Genomic DNA, 19,510 nt, shown 5'->3' with positions numbered 1-19,510 from the left:
TTTGGGGGCCTGTCATGGTGGTACGTGGAAGGGTTCTGCTTCACAACCTGGAACCATCCGACCACGGTCCTCTAGATTTTTATGGAGGCTTTGTTACAAAGGCATGATTGATTAAATCATTGGCCGTCGCTGAATGATTCAACCTCCAGACCCTCTCTGGAACTCAGGGGGTGGAAATGAGAGTCCCAAGCTTCTATTCCAGTCAGTTCCCCTGGCAACGAGCCCCATCCTTAAGTGCAGGCTATGTTGCCTCATTAACATAACAAAAGATACCTTTATTGCTCTCATCTCCAAAAATTCCAAGGAGTTGAGGAGCTCTGTGCAAGGGATGAAAATCAAATATATATTTCTTATAAATCACAATATCACATTTCCTACCATTGTTTTTCAACTTCTTTCTCTGTTGCAGGGAGTATGGCCAGAGTTACACAAGATGAGTCCGCAAACAAAATGCAGTTAGGCGAAGGTCCTCAGATGTGAGTTGGAATGAGGCCCCGACTCCAGAATGAAGCTTCTTTTTATTAGGATAACTGCTGAAGACTACATGCATAAAGTCAGCTAAGCAAGTGTGTTAATCAATCTAATGGTTTAGCTTTTCAAGGTTGAATTTCAAGCTAATTGGTTTCTAGAACACTAGGAAGGGTCAGGTGTGAAGGATGCTCTGGCCCTGGACAATGTTAACGGCTCTAGGTGTTCCTTACAAGCTGCAGCCTCATTCAGCTGTGTAAACATGTCCCAAGGCCTTGCACCTTCTCCAGCTCTTCCCTTTTGAAGTCTCTTCCTTTGATGCTTCTCTTCTGCATCTCCCACATTTCTCTAGAGTCTAAAGCAAGAGACAGCAAACTTCCTGTAAAGGTTGAGGTAGTAAATACCTTTGCAGGCCATACAGTCCTGCCACAATGTGCGAAGTTAGGGAGATGATTCATTTTCAAAAGTACCGAATAAAAGCTATGCTGTCTGGTTAAGAGTAAGGTTACAACCTACTGGAAATATGTACAACCCCCCCCCCCCACAATGGAGTCCCAAACCTTTAGACACTTCACTTCCTGGTTCTTCTTCCCCTTTCCATTTCGCGGGTGTATTTTCTCAGGCTTTGCAATGAGCATGTGCCAAAGAACAAAGAGAAGAGGGACCAAAAGTCTCTGAGTCACGCCAGGGATGTACATTTGTTCCAATCAGACTACTTTTTGCCTTACATGGACATAGGGGATTTCCAGGTCAGGCTGCAACCTCTGTAGTACTCAGCCAATGAGGAACCAGGGGAGGGGCTTGCCTCTGTAGTACTCAGCCAATGAGGAACCAGGGGAGGGACTTATATGCTAGGAGATAAACTGTCTGCTGTAACTGCCCCAAGTGCGTCTGTCTGTCAGACACCAGCCCTTGCAAGAATGTTGATTAAAGCCTCACTTCACTGTGCTCTGAGTCTCCGCGTCCCTCCTTGATTGGGTCGGTGGGCTTACTCCTCACACATAACTACTCAGCTCCACGGCTATAGCTCGAAAGCAGCCATCGACAGTAATTAAATGAATGAGTATTGATGTGGGAAACAAAAGCAGAAAGAAATGTAGATAAAATTAAATTTCCTTATAACCTGCAGCTCATTGACAAATATTCCTCCAGGAACTCTTAACCGTCTTAATGTTAACGCTTTTCTAGAGGAAAAAACAAATTTAGCTTGACACTAGCTAGGCCTCCAGGATCCTGTGAGTCTTCTTTAGCATATGAAAATCCTTTTGGAAACTTCCCCTTGACTTTACCTCCCCCCAGTTCCCAAGTATAAAATCAGTCACTCCTCACAATCCTGGGGCAACTCTACCCATAGGTCCTGTCCCTGTGCTTTAATAAAACCACCTTTTTGCATCAAAGACATCTCAAGAATTTTTTCTTGCCTGTTGGCTCCGAATCCCAACACTTCAAACCTTATCAAGTATGGCTATGGTTCAAAAAACTGTACTTATGGGCACTGAAATTTGAATCGCATACAATTTGCACATATCATGAAACGGCATTTTTCTTTTGACTTTTTCAATCATATGAAAATGTAAAAACTATTCTTGACTTGCAGGCTGTATAAAAACAGAGTGGACCCAACTCTAGCCTGTGGGTCATAGTTTGCGGACCTTTCTTTAGAATAGAAGTTAGGTCATCATTGGCATTCCACATTATCACAGGTTACCATTTAACCATAAGTCTCACCTCTGTCTAACTTGGACCATTAAACACTGTTCTAGGTTTTTGGCATGGCAGCCTCACACTTCAAGGTATCAGTTTATCACTCAAGATGGCAGATTTTGCCGCCATTCAAACAGCCCCAAGTCAGCCCCACACCTGACTTCCAAGAAGAAAATTGCAATCCTATCACCATTGATACAACAGTTTCCCAGGAAGTCCAAGAACTGGTACATGTTTGAACAGCCCTGATCACCTGGACACAGGGGTAAGTTACAGAATACTTCTGAAAACTTCCACCGATAAAACCAAAAAACAATATAGACAACTTTCTAAATGCCAGAGAAGAGGCAAGCAGAGACAGCATTGTCCACATAGTAAGGAAAAACATGGAAATATTAAAAAATGGAAGCCATAAACACAATGATGGAAATAAAGTCCAACTTTATCACTTGAAAATAAATGTAAATGGGTTAAACTCTCAAGCTGGTTGAATAAGACAAGGTCTAACTGCCAAAGATAAAACAAATGACACAAAAGGTTAGACCAAGGGACAAAATACCATGTCCTACAGACCAAGTCCAGCCCAGTCCACTCTCTACTTTTTTTTTTTCAACGTTTATTTATTTTTGGGGGGACAGAGAGAGACAGAGCATGAACGGGGGAGGGGCAGAGAGAGAGGGAGACACAGAATCGGAAACAGGCTCCAGGCTCTGAGCCATCAGCCCAGAGCCCGACGCAGGGCTTGAACTCACGGACCCCGAGATAGTGACCTGGCTGAAGTCGGACGCCTAACTGCGCCACCCAGGCGCCCCACACTCTCTACTTTTATAAATAAAGTTTTATTGGAACACAGCCATGCCCATCTGTTTACATACCTCCCATGGCTGTTTTCTGTAAAGTAGTCGCAACAGAGACCATCTGGCCCACAGAGCCTAAAATATTTATCTGCCTCTTTACAAAAAAAAAAAAAGTTTACTGACCCCTATATTAGGCAATGAAGGATAGACTAAGATATGGAATACAAATAAAAATACATCATTTATAGGGGCGCCTGGGTGGCGCAGTCGGTTGAGCGTCCGACTTCAGCCAGGTCACGATCTCGCGGTCCGTGAGTTCGAGCCCCGCGTCGGGCTCTGGGCTGATGGCTCAGAGCCTGGAGCCTGTTTCCGATTCCGTGTCTCCCTCTCTCTCTGCCCCTCCCCCGTTCATGCTCTGTCTCTCTCTGTCCCCAAAATAAATAAAACGTTGAAAAAAAAAAATACATCATTTATTCTAATATTATTAATAAAGTGAAATGAAATGTCAGCCTTCACCAAGTACACAGAAAATCTGAGTGTTAATGAAGAGGAAAATGAGCTCAGAGTAGAACAACTCACATTTTTTTTTCCTATTTCTTTTTAAGCTACATAATAATCTCCTAAAATAGAGACTTATTTAATTTCCAACATCATAATTCTTCCTTTGTAATCAATGAAGTTTAAATAATAGTGTTTCTTTCTATTTAAACCAATTCTTCAATATCTAATTTACCTCCTTACTCAAAGGGTTTGAGTAAACCCACAACAAAAGACTGTGGGCACAGTGTTTGATAATGCTGAAATGAATTTTGGTGAAACAAATGAAAACTTTTAGGAAATTATGTACAATCTGCATCTACAACACACATAGGACTTTAACAACTTCATTAAACCAAATTGCTTTACATAAAATGTTTTTTTAATTAGGTAAATGCAATATTTCTCTACCTTTACACTTTTCCTATACTGGGTTAAGCTTTTTATTTTTTTCATTTATTTATTTTTAAAGATTTTATTTTTAAGTAATCTCTACACCCAACGTGGGGCTCAAATTCACAGCCCCAAGATCAAGAGTCACATGCTCCACTGACAGAGCTAGGTAGGCGCCCCTGGATTAAACTTTTCAAACCACAATCTGGAAACATCATTGCTCACTTATTTGGAATATATGCTCCTCTCTTTTAATGGCTTGGAGAGCTCTGTCCTAGTGTGAAGGGAATTCTCCCCTGGAACCAAGTGAGCTTACATGCTCTTAAAGAAACAGGTTCCTTTAACACTTCTGATTCATAAAAACAAAGAGCCCGCATACCCATTACATATATTTTAATCCACTGCTTAGTTTTGGAACATCTATGACAGACAGTGTATACATCCATGAGTTCCTCGGGTAATTAATATCATGAAATAGTGTCTATCCTGCTCCAACACTCTTGGACAATTTGTTCATTTGGAACAAGCAGGACTGTGCCACATCCCCACTCTCCCTCTTATTTATTCATCTCACAAATATTTACTGAGTGTCCACTGTATGTATTAGCCAGGGTTCTCTAGAGAAACAAAACAATGAGGAGATGATAGATAGATAGATAGATAGATAGATAGATAGATAAACAGATACATATAGATAGATCTCTATATATAAAGAGAGAGACAGAGACAGACAGGAAGAGAGGGAGAGAAAGAAAATTATTGTAAAGAATTGGCTCACATGATTATGGAGGCTGGCAAGTCTGAAATTTGCAGGCAGCCTGGAGACCCAAGAAAGAGATAATGTTGTAGTCTTGAAGCTAAAGTCTATCTACAGGCAGAATTCATTCCTTGGGAGAGCTCAGTCTTTTCTCTTAAGGCCTTCAACTGGTTGGATGAGGTCCACTGATAGAATGAAGAACAATCTCCTTACTCAAAGTCTCCTGATTTAAATACTCATCATATCTCAAATAAAACTTTCACAGCAAGATCCAGACTGGTGTTTGACCATGGGCATTACAGCCTACCCAAACTGATGCATAAAATTAACTATCACACCCACTGTGTGCCAGGCACTGAGGACTCAGAATTGGACAAGGCTGACAGACCCATGATCTTGAGCGGCATAAAAATACAGATTCACAGAGCAAAGCTGAATTAATACAAAATATGTAGAGAACAAACATATAGGCAGCCGTGTAATGTGGAGAGAGCTGGAGGATTTGGGAGATCCAGTAAGGCAAACTTGACCTCGTGGTCACTGATGTAGGAGGAGTGTGCTGAGTTGGCTCTTCACCCAGTGCACACACATATGGGAAAGCACCTATGGGGAAAACGCTCAACAGAATAGCCATTGTGTCATTTCCCCCGTCCTGACGATGTCTCCATGTTTCTTCCATCTTTTCACAGGACTCACTGAGAAAAGAGACTAAAATGCATCCCTTTGGGAAAGCGCCATTCAACTTAGCTACCAAGACTTGGCCAGCATTTCTTCTGGTGACAGACCCAGTGAATTCCCACCATTGCCATGGTTTGCACGTTGTCTGTTTTGTTTCACTGGAGTCAGATCTGTGACTTTGCATGACATCCAGTCCCTTTTACAAAGCATACTAGCCTCCTACAACCTGAACGTGATCTTTGTAATTGCATAATCTCATCAAGCCTTTCCCAGGTGTATCATAATCCATTTATGATCCAGAAGGAGATATAAGTGCCACGTTAACCAATAGTTGAGCAACAGTTAGAGAATTACTCAAGAATCAAGAGTAACTTGCTACCGTGAGTTTTGAGAGAGAAAAACAGTTTGTCAGAATAATCTGATCCCGTCAAGACTCTGCAAGTCCCACGGCTGAGAGGAGGTGATTCCACTGGTTAGGCTCAGCTACTTTAAACCCCGGGGCACTGCAATCTGGGGATTTTCTTTGTGTCTTGTGCTGCTCCCCTGTGGCCCTGTATCTTGTCTTTCCTCTAATTGTTAAGTTCCTGAGTTCTCAACTTTATTTCATAAGGACTGCACCTATGGTTCCTCTAGTCCCTCACCCTGGTAACTTTCTTCTGATTTCCTAAAAGCTTCTTCTGTTTCAACTTTTCATTCACCAGGGACTGTATACAACTCTTACACACAGTAATTCAACACAAAGAACCCAAGCTCCTGCTCTTGACAAATATCTTTTAGGGACGAAACACTGATCCTTGTACGGAAAGGGAAGAAACACATATTTTCTATTGATTTTTATTTTTATTTATTTATTTATGTGTATAATGTTTATTTATTTCTGAGAGAGACAAAGACGGTGCAAGTGGGAGAGGGGCAGAGAGGGAGGGAGACACAGAATCTGAAGCAGGCTCCAGGCTCCGAGCTGTCAGCACAGAGCCTGACACGGGGCTCGAACTCACCGTGAGATCATGACCTGAGTTGAAGTCAGACGCTTAACCGACTGAGTCACCCAGGTGCCCCTTGGACTGATTTTTAAATAGAATATCGATTCTGTCCCCTAAAATATGTTGGTAGGCAAATTCTACTTAAGTCATGAAATTATTTTACGCCCTTAATTCTGAAAACCTTTTCCTCCTCATATTACCATTATCTTAAAAATATTTCATTAATATGATGCCTTGGCACCTTTGTAAATTTAAGCATTGCATATTATTATCCAAGTAATAAAGCAGTGGGAAAGTCAGCAGGAGGACAATTCTTTATGAGTCCCTGAAGAGACTCACATCACACTCCGGGTGATACTGGTATAGGGCTTACAGCTGCAAGACTCAATATACAGAGGTGCTTTAAAATGTTATTAAGAGTTAAATGCAATGGATCTTGAAGGCAGTATGCTAAGTGAAACAAGTCAGACAGAGAAAGTCAAAGACCATATGATCTCACTCATGTGAGATCTCAAAACAAACAAAAAGGAAAAACAAAAAAGGAACTCATAGATCCAGAGAACAGATCGGTGGTTGTCAGATGGGTAAAGGGGATTGAAAGGTACACACTTCCAGTTACAAAATAAAATAAATAAGTCCTGGGGATGTAATGTACAGCATGGGGACTGTAGTTAACAATACTGAATTGTATATTTGAAAGTTGCAAGAGAGTAAATCTTAAAAGTTTTCATCACAAGAAAAAACATTCTGTAACTATATGAGGTGATGGACTGAATTACTGTGGTGACCATTTCACCATATATGCAAATATCAAATCATTCTTTTGAACACCTGAGACTGAAATAGTGTTGTAAGTCAATTATGCCTCGATTAAAAAAAAGTTATGGGATGCCTGGGTGGCCCAGTCGGTTAAGCATCTGACTTTGGCTCAGGTCATGATCTCACAGCTCTTAAGTTCGAGCCCTGTGTCAGGCTCTGGTCTGACAGCTCAGAGCCTGGAGCCTGCTTCAGATTCCGTCTCCCTGTCTCTCTGCCCCTGCCCTGCTTGTGTGTCTGCATTCTCTCTCTCTCTGTCCCTCTCAAAAATAAATGAATAAACATTTTTTTAAAAAGTTATATCTGAAAATCTGAGGTTGGGGCGCCTGGGTGGCTCAGTCGGTTAAGCAACTGACTCTTGATTTCAGCTCAGGTCATAATCTCACAGTCATGAAAGTAAGCTCCACACTGAGCATGGAGACTGCTGGGGATTCTCTCTCTTCCTCTTCTGCTGCTCCTCCACCCCCCCCCCCTTAAAATAAATACACATTAAAAAAAAGAAAAAAGAAAAAAACCCTAAAGTTCCAATGCTAGTTCCATCCAAGGACCCTTCTAGTGGAAGATCTCTTTGGTGGATAGTCCGGTACATTTTTCCTTGGCAAGATAAATAGCACTTATTTCTACTTCTTGTTTTGCTTTTTAATGTTTATTTATTTATTTTGAGAGAGAGAGAGGCAAAGAGAGAGGGGAAGAGAGAATTCCGAGCAGGCTCCATGCTGTCAGCAAGGAGCCTGACATGGGGATGAAACTCACAAAGATGAAATCATGACCTTAGCTGAAATCAGCAGTCATTTAACTGACTAAGCCACCCAGGTGCCCCACTTCTAAATTATTTCTAAATTAAGAAGATAGAAATTGAAATACTGTTGGACCAGAAGCACTGGGAGCATTGGATTTTATGATTATCTCCTCCATAATGCAATTCTTCAAACACTGGCATTATAACTTCTGGGTTTTTTTTTCTTTCTTTCTCGAACTTTTATTTTGTTAATTTGTTATTGCATCCCTTTGGTACTTAGCAGATTGCTTCCCCTTATGATTATTTAATATATATATTTGTTTAATTCAAATTTCATACAGATATGAAATTAAGGGCAGAGAAATCAGGCACTAAGGACAATGAAATGGGAGAACAATACAAAATCAGGCAAGACCCTTAGTAAAAACTGCCCTGGAATCAATAGATACTACATTCACCTCCCCCAGTTGTTACATTCTCATTGAACTTTTTATGCATAGTGGAATTTTCTAACTACTTACTAAAACACAGGCTACTATTTACTAAGAAGGTTCTATGTCCCAGGCACTGCACCAGAGAGATGCCCTGTACTCATAAGCATCAATAATGGGAATAACCGATGAAGATCCAGTTGCCTGGAAAGGGAATGAAATAGTACAACTTTTTTTTTTTATTTATGATAGTAAAACTGAAAAAAAAAATCTAAAATGTGCAACAATAAATTATATAGTGGGAATGTCTGCAGCCATTAAAATTCATTAATTCATTTAACAAATTTTTCCTGAGAGCCTCCATGCACATGGAAATGTGTTCATAAAATTGTTAGGCTCTAAAGAAGTTTATATTCTGTAAATGGTATATGTAAATTTAGATATATACATATATTCTTATCTTTAGTAGATTTCTGCAGGAGTAAGAGTAAAGTGTCATGATATTGACATTGTTTTCAAAAGATACAGCCAAAAGTATGCGTGTGTATGTGTGTAAGAGAAAGAAAATGAAAGGGACAAAACATGAGTAACTAATGAAACTAGGTAAAAGGTATAAAGGTGTTTATTACACTAGTTCAGTTCTTTTGTAAGCTTGAGAATCAAAAAAAAAAATTAGGAAAAAACATATTCTCTACAATGATTTACCTATGTGCCACAGCTGGGCCACCAATTTGGGTTTAACTTTTATTAATCAAACCCAAAAGGGAAATGCAGATAAGCAAACCATAGGGCTTATGAAATAAAAACAGACCAACTGGTAAGGAGAACAAAAATTATACGCAGTATTAAGATGAGGCAGGAGTTTTTCTGGGGGTTCCTATCAATGAGGACGCTGTGTTATAATAACAATATCCTTCATGGCGTCTTTAGCCTCATTGCAACAGGATCTCAATTGATCTGGTTCCTCTTCTGTTTGCTAATGAAATTTCCTCCGGTGATATGTTTTAGAATAATCGGCCTACTGTCTTTTGAGAAATCTTGGCTAAATATTGTTTCTCTCAACAGTAATTTTTCTAAATATTGAGAATGTGGTCTCTGAAAGTTACTCTGGAGTCGAGTAATTTTTAAGAAGGTCATTTTGATCACAATTATAGAATGGGAGTCACACTGTTTTCTGGAACTGAGAGTCTGAAATGGGGCAGCTGTCGTTAAAGTAGGTCATCTCTCCAACCTAAGATACAAGCCCAAAGAGAGCTTGAGGCCAACATTCTTCGCCATACATGGTTTTGAATCTGCTCCACACAGGCAAATGGTTGAGAAATTTCAACCATCTCAAATGATTGAGAAAAAGAGCTGATTGCTCTACTCCACCCAGAATGATTTTAATCCGGAAAAAAAAAAATTTACAGAAGTTTCTAAGGACCCTTCATCTTTAAAATTTTCTGTTTAATCCTTTCAGGTAAACTTTGAAATATATTCCAATACAAATGAGCTAATTTATTATTAGAGATTATAATTTATATGACAGGTAAAAGTTGAGAAACATTTACCAAAAATAAGAAATTTAGATTTAGATTAGAATAGCTAAATTTACCATTTTTTTTCTAGCAACAACCAACTATCAGGGTCATTTGTCTATTTAGTCCCCTCAAATATCAGAACTTTGGGAAAAATATTACCTATTTTTTAAAATAAGATATAAGATTAGGTTGGGAGAGAAGATATGGGGAGGGTGGGGGAGAAGAGTGAAATGTTCAGTTATTCCAGATTAAAAATCCAATTTTACATGGTTTTTTAAAATTTTTTTTTTTTAACGTTTATTTATTTTTGAGACAGGGAGAGACAACATGAACGAGGGAGGGTCAGAGAGAGAGGGAGGGTCAGAGAGAGAGGCAGACACAGAATCTGAAACAGGCTCCAGGCTCTGAGCTGTCAGCACAGAGCCTGACGCGGGGCTCGAACTCATGGACCGTGAGATCCTGACCTGAGCTGAAGTCGGATGCTTAACTGACTGAGCCACCCAGGCGCCCCCAATTTTACATGTTTTTAAAAATCTATAGCTTTACCATGATGCAAGAGTGAGAACTCTGATCTTTTACTTAAACATACAAAGGGCCAATTGTTTGGAACTGGACAAAGTTCATCTTTTTCCTTCTTCGGTAAAATCCACTGAAAGTAGCAGCTCCAAGTGATCAGAACAATTTTTTTAAGTTTATTTATTTATTTTGAGACACAGAGACCATGAGTGGGGTAGGGGCAGAGAAAGAGAGAGAGAGAGAATTCTAAGCATGTTCCACACTGTCAGCACGGAAACCAATGCAGGGCTTGAGCTCACGAACCGTGAAGTCGTGTCGTGAGTCCAAATCAAGAGTCGGACACTTAACCAACCAGGTGCCCCAGAACTATTTCAGAGCTAACTGAAGTTTCATGATAATAGACATAGATATTTTTAAGAAAGTAGAGGCAGACATAACAATCTCAAGGGAAAACTTACATCTTGCTTATCTCCTGCTCTGTGAGGAAGCCTCCATTTCAGAAACACCTCCATATCTGGGAGTGTCGTTCTCTGGAGCCCAGCCTTTCTTCATCATGGAAAATTGAAGTCCCTCTCTTCTTTCGATGATTATCAGGTCCTACAAGTGTGAGACAACCATTTGGGTAAATGTACCTGCTCTGCAGACCTAAACTCTCCTTTGGTGGGGTCATCCCATTACAAAGCCCAGATACAGCTGCCCATCGGAGCCCCATTCTACCATCAACTTTATTAGCAATGCAATTGTGTTTCAGTTACTTATACCTGACTCTTGTGTCTTGATCTTGAATTATTTCTGAGTTCAGTAGAGATAGAAGGGCTGTGAGCAATTATCACTGCAAAACAAAAGCACAATTGTGAGAAATTTTGGAAGTGGAAGGACAGGAATGGAATGAAAGGCTGTAAACACATGTGAAATCAGGACAACTGTTAAGAGGCAGAAGAAATGAGAATCTATTGGTGAAAAAAAAAATCCCAAATAAAAAAGTATAAGAATATTAAGTGAGATCCTACAACCTCTCCCTGGCTTCTACCCCCTCATCCACAGCACCTTGAAAGTCTCAGGAAGAATGAACAAAAATGGCAGACTCTTCACTATGAAATGGGAATCTAGAGACTCTTGATGTGGGAACATCACATCCTAATTTTATTTCTCTAGGAATTCTACCAGTATCCCATCCTTGGTAACAGGAGAGATACAGTTTACCAACTAAATTCCATGTAAGATCTCAACTGCCCTTAAGGACTCCTAGGTGAAAAAAGTCAGATTCTGGTCATTCTTCCTAAACATTCCATTTATTAAGCCCAGGCGTCCATGAAACTATGTCTTTCCTGTTTGCTAGAATGTTGCTAGAATTTGCTAGAATTCTGTAAGTCCAAGACAAGACCACAAGATTTATATCACTGAGTCTCAACCTCGTCGAGACAGTGGCACCCACAATCTCAAAATAATGGCAGGATGTGAAGATGAGACAGAATTTCGTGATCAGTTCCTCAGGAAGCATGACAAGGCTATTTGCACCATGCCAGGCCACAGTACAAATATCTTACCAGTTAGGACCCCAACCGGTAAGCCCATTTAGGGACAAGACTGTCACCTGTATCCTAGTGTCCTAAGAATAGCTGTGGCGATGGCTGTTCTTTGTCTCTTTCTTCCAACCTAAGTACATTTATTTTCACACTACTATTTCCAACAGAGCCCCCTTTTGCTTCTTCTTTAACTTTCTAGTAAAAGCTCTTCCGCTTTTCCTTTCCATTCACTTCTGTTCATTTTAGTCTGGGCAAAAATTCCAGAGTTAGGTTGATTCCTTATCCCACCCAACCAGCCCATACACACAGTCGGCTAACTCATGACTTAGGAAATGGGTCAGGAATCACTTCAGAATAGCAGAACTTTTGGGGGGGGGGGGAGGGGGAAGGGGCAGGGTTGACTTTGGTATAGTTAACTTCATACAGGAAAATTCAGCAGAGACAGCAGCCTAAGCCCTAGTCATTTCCATCTTGCGTATATAATACTATATATTACACTTATATAAGCTTATTCAACATACATTCATTTATCAATGAGTATTTTTCAGAAGTCACACTTCTACAAATCTGTGATGAGAAGTTCACATCATTCTAAACAGCTTTTCTGAACTCCGTATAGAACAGATAAATAAAACTGCCAAATATTTTAAAAACTCAAACTTTACGACGGCTGTCCAAGATTTGCCTCTTTCTCAATAAATATTAATGAGGTTCATTTACCTATCAAAATGTGTCTTCATGGGCTCAAGATGATTTCAGTTTATTTTTTTTTTTTTAATTTTTTTTTTCAACGTTTATTTATTTTTGGGACAGAGAGAGACAGAGCATGAACGGGGGAGGGGCAGAGAGAGAGGGAGACACAGAATCGGAAACAGGCTCCAGGCTCCGAGCCATCAGCCCAGAGCCTGACGCGGGGCTCGAACTCACGGACCGCGAGATCGTGACCTGGCTGAAGTCGGACGCTTAACCGACCGCGCCACCCAGGCGCCCCAAGATGATTTCAGTTTAAAGCAACATCATAACTTTGTTAAAAGGTAAAAAGTCAGGGGGCGCTTGGGTGGCTCAGTTGGTCAACCAGCTGACTCTGGATTTCAGCTCAGGTCATGATTTTGTTATGCCCAGAATTCGTGATCCCCAAAAACCACCAGGGAGCCGAGTCCGATGCAAAAGCAAAGAGCCTTTATTCGAGCTAGCTCGAGCTCAATCCCCTACCTGCACCGACGCAGCGGTGAGATACCAGGGAAAGAGAGCAAGTTTCAAAAGCACAAAGGTTTTATAGGGGTCTAGGGGCAGCCGATTGGCTGGGGAAGTGGCGTGTTTTGATCAGGAAGCTTGAATGGGTGAGCGGGAGGTCACTCAAAGGGAGGAGGCGTGGTCTAGGTGAAGGACACAGAACAAGATGGAGTCGGCTGGTGTAGGCCCGCCCTTTCAATTTCACGGTTCGTGAGTTCTAGCCGCTGGTTGGGCTTTCCGCTCTCTGCTCATGTTCTCTTTCTCTCTTAAAATAAATAAATAAACTTTAAAAAAAAAAAAAGGTAAAAAAGTCAGAAAGATGTGATGGTATTACACATTGAGTACGTCTGAGGAAATTTTTTATTGAACTGGTTAATTGTCTCAACATTTTACACAGTCACTTGACAGGTTCTCTTGTTCACCAGTGACTACCCCTACTCAAGCAGTAGCCGAATCTAAGTATATCTAAAATGGTTCATCTATTTAAGAGTCTCTCTTGGAAATTTCTGGAGATTGGGGCATTCCTCTATTTTCACGTTAGTACACATTCGCCACAACTCTCTGGAAGTTCCGTGTTGTTTATTTCTACACCAGAAGTAGTATAGTTTAGTGATGAAATTATGAAGTGGGGTTCGTGAGCAGACGACTAAGAAAGAATTCTTGAGACGTTTTCGGTGCAAAAAGGTGACTTTTTTATAGCACAGGGACAGGACCTGTGGGCAGAAAGAGCTGCACTAGAGTTGTGAGGAGTGACTGATTATATACTTTTTAACTAGTAGGGGTTAGGGATAGAGTATGTCTCTTAGGAATTTGGAAGCAAGGCTTTCAGGACCTTGAGGGGCTAGCTGCTGTTAAGATAAGGTTACTTTTGGGGCGCCTGGGCGACTCAGTCAGTGAAGTGTCCAGCTCTTGGTTTCGGCTCAGGTCATGATCTCATGCTTTCGTGAGTTTGGTGAGTTCGATCCTGGAATTGGGTTCCGTGCTGACAGGGCGGAGTCTGCTGGAGATTCTCTGTCTCCCTCTCTCTCTGCCCCTCCCCGACTTGTGCTCTCTCTCTCTCTCTCTCAAAAATAAGTTGAAAAAAAAATTGAAAAAAAAGACAAAGTTATCTTTAGTTTTTAATAAAACAAAAACATTAAGGCAGTAAGGCAGCCATGAGTTCCTTGAAGAAGGTCACACTCTACAGGTTTCAGTTGTCTGTCAGTGGGCTGCAAGCTGTAAGGAGATTTCATAGAAGCTACCTTTCTCTAGTCTTTGTTTCCCTCATCATTTGGTTTCTAAGAAGTTGTGTTCTGGCACCAAAGAGCTTGAGTTCAAATCCCACCCCTGCCGTTTTTCAGCTCTGTGGCCTTAGCCGCGTTTATCTACAATCTCTATGTTCAGTTTCCTCATCTGTACAGTGAAGGTGATAATATCTCCGTTTAAATAAGTTAATACATTGAAGATGTTTGAAATAGTACCTGCCATATCATGAGCAATCAAAAGAGTAGCTATGTTGGGGCGCCTGGGTGGCGCAGTCGGTTAAGCGTCCAACTTCAGCTCAGGTCACGATCTCTCGGTCCGTGGGTTAGAGCCCCGCGTCGGGCTCTGGGCTGATGGCTCGGAGCCTGGAGCCTGTTTCCGATTCTGTGTCTCCCTCTCTCTCTGCCCCTCCCCCGTTCATGCTCTGTCTCTCTCTGTCCCAAAAAAAAAAAAAAAGAGTAGCTATGTTACTAAGTGTTAGAAATCATTTCAACCGTACTTAAGTATACATGACCCATTTATGATCCCGAATAAATATTCCTTTTTTTAAGGTTTATGTGTTTTGAGAGAGAGAGAGAGCAGGAGAGGGGCAGAGGGAGAGAGTGGGAGAGAGAGAATCCCAAGCAGGCTCCTCACTATCAGCGCAGAGCCCAGTGCGGGGCTCAAACCCACAAACCGTGAGATCATGACCTGAGCCAAAATCGAGAGTCGGTGGCTTAACCAATTGAGCCACCCAGGCACCCCTGATTCAATATTCTTTAGTGTAAAAAAATTTCATATGAAATCAAGTTTTCGCTCTCAAGCTCTTCGGGAACATCCGAAAGCTAATCTGAAACTGCCCCCTGGTTACAGGGGGCAGGGAGAGACCTAAGAAACAGGCAGCCACACCAGGTTGCAGGTGGCAGTTTTAATAAGCAAGGGAATTGATGTATGAGGCTAATCCTGGATGACCTCCCCACATCCACCTGCTGAATCTTAAAAGCTCATATAGAGACGTTAACCGGGTTTCGTTATGTATGCCAGCCTGATGCTCTCAACACCACATTGCCAACTCAAGGCTGTGTCCTTGGAGCAGCCTCTGGGAGCAGCCAAGGCAAGCAGAACCCACATCCCAAGGATGGGGAGGAGGTGAGGAGCCTCCGAGTGCCCGGGGTCAGCTCACAGGTCAGATGGTCATCACAACCTCTCAATGACCTCTCCAACACAAAGGTAAACACCTTCAAAGTCAGCAAGTTCATTTGTGTTTCCGGTGAACATGATGTCAGAGTTCACTGAGAATGTCTACATTATTTCTTTTTCAAAGATAGAGTTATACCATACATACTGTTTTGTGACGTACCTGTAAGTTATTTCCGCAAGCCACCAATATTGGGCGTTTCTGCTGTTCCAAGGAATCTCCTGTTATTGTTCTGACATGGGCTCACCTCTTTCTCTTTGGGAGGTGTGAGCTCTGCTCAGAGCAAAAGCCCAGGGCTGGTCGATTTGCTCAGCTTCCAGTTAATTACCCAATTTGGGGTCCCCACTCATTGATTTCAGTTCTACTTTGTTACCTCTTGTCCTACTTCCAAGGTCTGATTCTTTGATCAGCCGAACCTGTAAAGTACACGGAAAACTACAAGTCTAATACTTCTTCTTACTTTTGCCCCACTTGCAGAGACTTCTCTGTAGATGCTTCACTTCTCAGGAGACCTTCTGGCTCCAGACACTCCCCAACTCCCGACCCCCACCCCCACCCCCACTAGTCCAAGTGCTCTATTTTCCGAGAATTGCTGTTTATGAATTTGTTAGAAAAAGAAGGCTGGGAGACTACCTTTGCTACCTCAAAGAGTTGTGGCTGGTGGACAGCTTGCAGCTCTCCCAGTCAGAACGGCTGATGGGGAGGAGCAATTGCATGAGAAGGAGCCAAATGTCATTTTAAAAAATGCCACCGGTGAAGGGGGTCAAAGTCCTGGGGATGTAACGTACAACACGGTGACTACAGTTAATAAGACGGTTGTAGGGGCGCCTGGGTGGCTCAGTGGGTTAAGCGTCCAACTCTTAATCTTGGCTTCGGTCATGATCTCTTGGTTCATGGGTTTGAGCCCTGCGTTGGGCTCTGTGTTGACAGCACGGAGCTTGCCTGGGATTCTCTATTTCTCTGCCCCTCCCCTACTCGCTCTCTCTCTCTTTCTGTCAAAAATAAATTTAAATTTTTTTTTAAAAATCGTGTTGTGTATTTGAAAGTTGCTAAGAGAGTAAATCTTGGAAGTTCTCACCCCAGGAAGAAAAAGATTTGTAACTACATGCGGTGATGGATATTAACAAGGCTTATTGTGATCACTTCTCAACATATGCAAATATCAGATCATTACGGAATACACGTGAAAATAACATAATGTTGTGTGTCCATTCTACCTCAATTAGAAAAAGAAAAAAAGACACAGGCCACAGCACCACTGCTTTATATACACAACTTCCCCTAGTTTAAAGACATCGTGAAGAAAAGCTAATGCTTCTCACTCACAAATAAGAAGTATTTAAATGTAATTTTGAGAAAATAAATTCTATTGTGCCATGTGGTTGGTCATTAGTATCGCTTTTTTCTTCATAATTTCTTTCTTTTGTATAGTTTTTGATGACTTTATTCATCTAAAAAAAGTAATGCTCTCATATTTAAATAAGTTATAGCAAAACTCCATACGGTATTTGATATATCCTAAACAGCTTTCAGCTGCCGCATGTCAGATCCTCATGGAATAAAGTTTTCATAACATCATTCTCAACTCTTCCTTCACATTCGATTCCCAAAAATGGAAGCGGTGGGAGGCACATCATCCCACATTGTGGCTGAAAGACTCAGCCTCCAAAGTCAAACCGACTGGGATTCAAATCCCAGTGCTTCCTCTTACTGCTCTGTGATGTCGGGCAGGTTGCCTCACCCCACCAAGTCTCCGTGTCCTCCTCTGTGCCATGTGAATGCCAGTCCCTACCCCACAGAGGACTCGTGTCAATGAAATGAATAAATCGTGTGTGGCCCACGTTCACACCGTGCCCTGGGCCAGACGCTTTTACGATTACTGTGCTTTTTCTGCTGCATTCTATCCTACCGAGGGCAGAAATGGAAGTGAGCTCATGATCTTTGACAAACGCCATGCACAAAGCAGAGACACCATGGCAACAGGAGGCCCCCACCCCTGCCCTCATGTAATATCCCTGAAAGTTTATCCAAGCCAAGCCTGAGAAATCCTCAGAGAAAATACTTTAAATGTCTTTAAAAGCTCCAAACTTGCACTTCTTAGAGGAGTGAACATGTAGTTTCCTGAAGCCAATCCTAATGCTATGGTTTCCTGGTGCTACGGTTTCCTAGCACCCTGAAGATGCCCATTAAAAATGTTCATTTGGGGGCGCCTGGGTGGCTCAGTTGGTTAAGCATCCGACCTTGATCTCGACTCAGGTCATGCTCTCACAGAGAGCTCAAGCTGGGGTCCTTGCTGACACCGTCCAGCCTGCTTGGGATTCTGTCTCTCCTCTCTCTCTCTCTCTCTCTCTCTGCCCCTCCCCCACTCTCACTCTCTCTCAAAATAAATACATAAACTTTTTTTTTAATGTTAATTTCCATGGTGTCGTTCTATGAAAGTCAGAAAACAAAAATTTTTCGAACTGACTAGAAATAGAAGTGTTACTCTATGTGAGGATGTGGACCGAAGTGTGCAAACACCTTTTCCGTTCCGAAGGCACTTGGGCCTGGCAACAGTAGCACGTGAGTCGTGGGACCGATTATGGAATATTCTGCTGCCCTTGGTTCTCTAGACATCTTAGACACTATAGGATGAGGAGGTTACCCAAGGCATTCATTTGAAGATCCGGAGCTAGATGCAGACTCCAGAATCTGTGTATTCAGGATGAATAATCTTTCAGATTCCACTAGGAAGCCGCAAACAAATACACACAGTCAGAAGTATGCAGGAGCTCCTGGGTGGCTCAGTTGGTTAAGCATCCTACTTTCGTTTTCCGCTCAGGTCACGGTCCCACGGTTCATGAGTTCGAGCCCCTCGTCGGGCTCTGTGCTGACAGCCTGGAGCCTGCTTGGGATTCTCTCCCCCCACCCCCGCCTTTCTCTCTTCCAAAATAAATAAATAGACACTTTAAAAAAGCATGCATTGCTGAGAATGAGTCCATTCTAAGGAGACCCCCTTATAATAAGTAGGTTCTTTCTCCTCAGACATCACCCAACAGGGAACTGTACCCAGTGGATGCACATCAAACACTTCTGATAAAGTCTCTCCCCTTGGGCAGGCCCATGCCTGAGGAGAGTCAGTAAGAAGACATATTACAAGCTTAGTATTTTTGACATGTGGTTTCCCCTAAATCTTGGAAGGCGTTTATTTCAGAGTAAGGATACTTATAAATGTGAAACAATTTGAAGCATGAACTAATTACTCTATATAATGTCCTTTAGACTCCGGAAGCCTTAATATCCTTTCGTGTTTGAGGGGATGAAACAGATACATGCTTGCCCGGGCTCAGGCACCACAGTTAGGAGGAATTAAGAACCAGGAAAACCCCAAGTAGATCCTGTAGTTTGAATCACACAGCTGCACCACCACTGTTTCCAAAGGCTTGCAGGAAATCCTTAGAAAATCAGTAACTGCAGGGCTGCGGGGGTGGGGGCACCAGCTACTTTGCCATGTGGCAGGTCCACGTTCACCCAAGGACGCCTTGAGGACAGGGACTCACAGGCTCCCAGCTTTCCCAGCTGATTGGAATTTAAGTGGATGGCTCATAGCTTAATACCCCAGCTGGAAAAAATTCAAAGCACGCATAGGTCCTTATATTCCCAGAAAATCTTTCCCTTAGCTGGCTTAGGCATTCTGTTTAATGAGCAAACAAAGCCAGTGGAAGCATGAACCCACTCTGAACCCCCAAGAAGTACTGTGCTAGCAGTGTTTTCCACTTTTGCAAGTTTGTTCCCCCATTTATTCATTCATGGGTGCAAACATTTCTTGAGCTCCAGGCACTGGCCTAGAAACTTGGGATAGAGCAGGAAACAGGAAGCCGAAGTCCCTGCCCTTGGACCTACATTCCTAGGGCGATACAGATATTAATAAGATAGATAAACATAATGCCAAGGAGGGAAAAGACCAGGAAGAAAAATAAAGCAAGAGAAAGGAGTAGAAAGTGCCCCGGGGCG

At 42.0% G+C, this 19,510-nt stretch overlaps 1 long non-coding RNA gene across 1 annotated transcript; it reads right to left on the bottom strand.

The window, feature by feature from the left end:
• Positions 1 to 427: 427 nt before the first annotated feature.
• Positions 428 to 17,192, bottom strand: LOC122475731. The gene is made up of 4 exons (XR_006295292.1): positions 17,021 to 17,192; positions 11,101 to 11,171; positions 10,798 to 10,936; positions 428 to 823 (listed from the first exon to the last, which is right to left on the bottom strand). It is a non-coding gene; the product is annotated as an uncharacterized LOC122475731 (long non-coding RNA).
• Positions 17,193 to 19,510: the final 2,318 nt, after the last annotated feature.

The sequence above is a fragment of the Prionailurus bengalensis genome, chromosome E4, assembly GCF_016509475.1.
Source record: "Prionailurus bengalensis isolate Pbe53 chromosome E4, Fcat_Pben_1.1_paternal_pri, whole genome shotgun sequence".
Lineage (NCBI taxonomy): Eukaryota > Metazoa > Chordata > Mammalia > Carnivora > Felidae > Prionailurus > Prionailurus bengalensis.
This window is presented reverse-complemented; position numbering and strand designations above follow the sequence as displayed.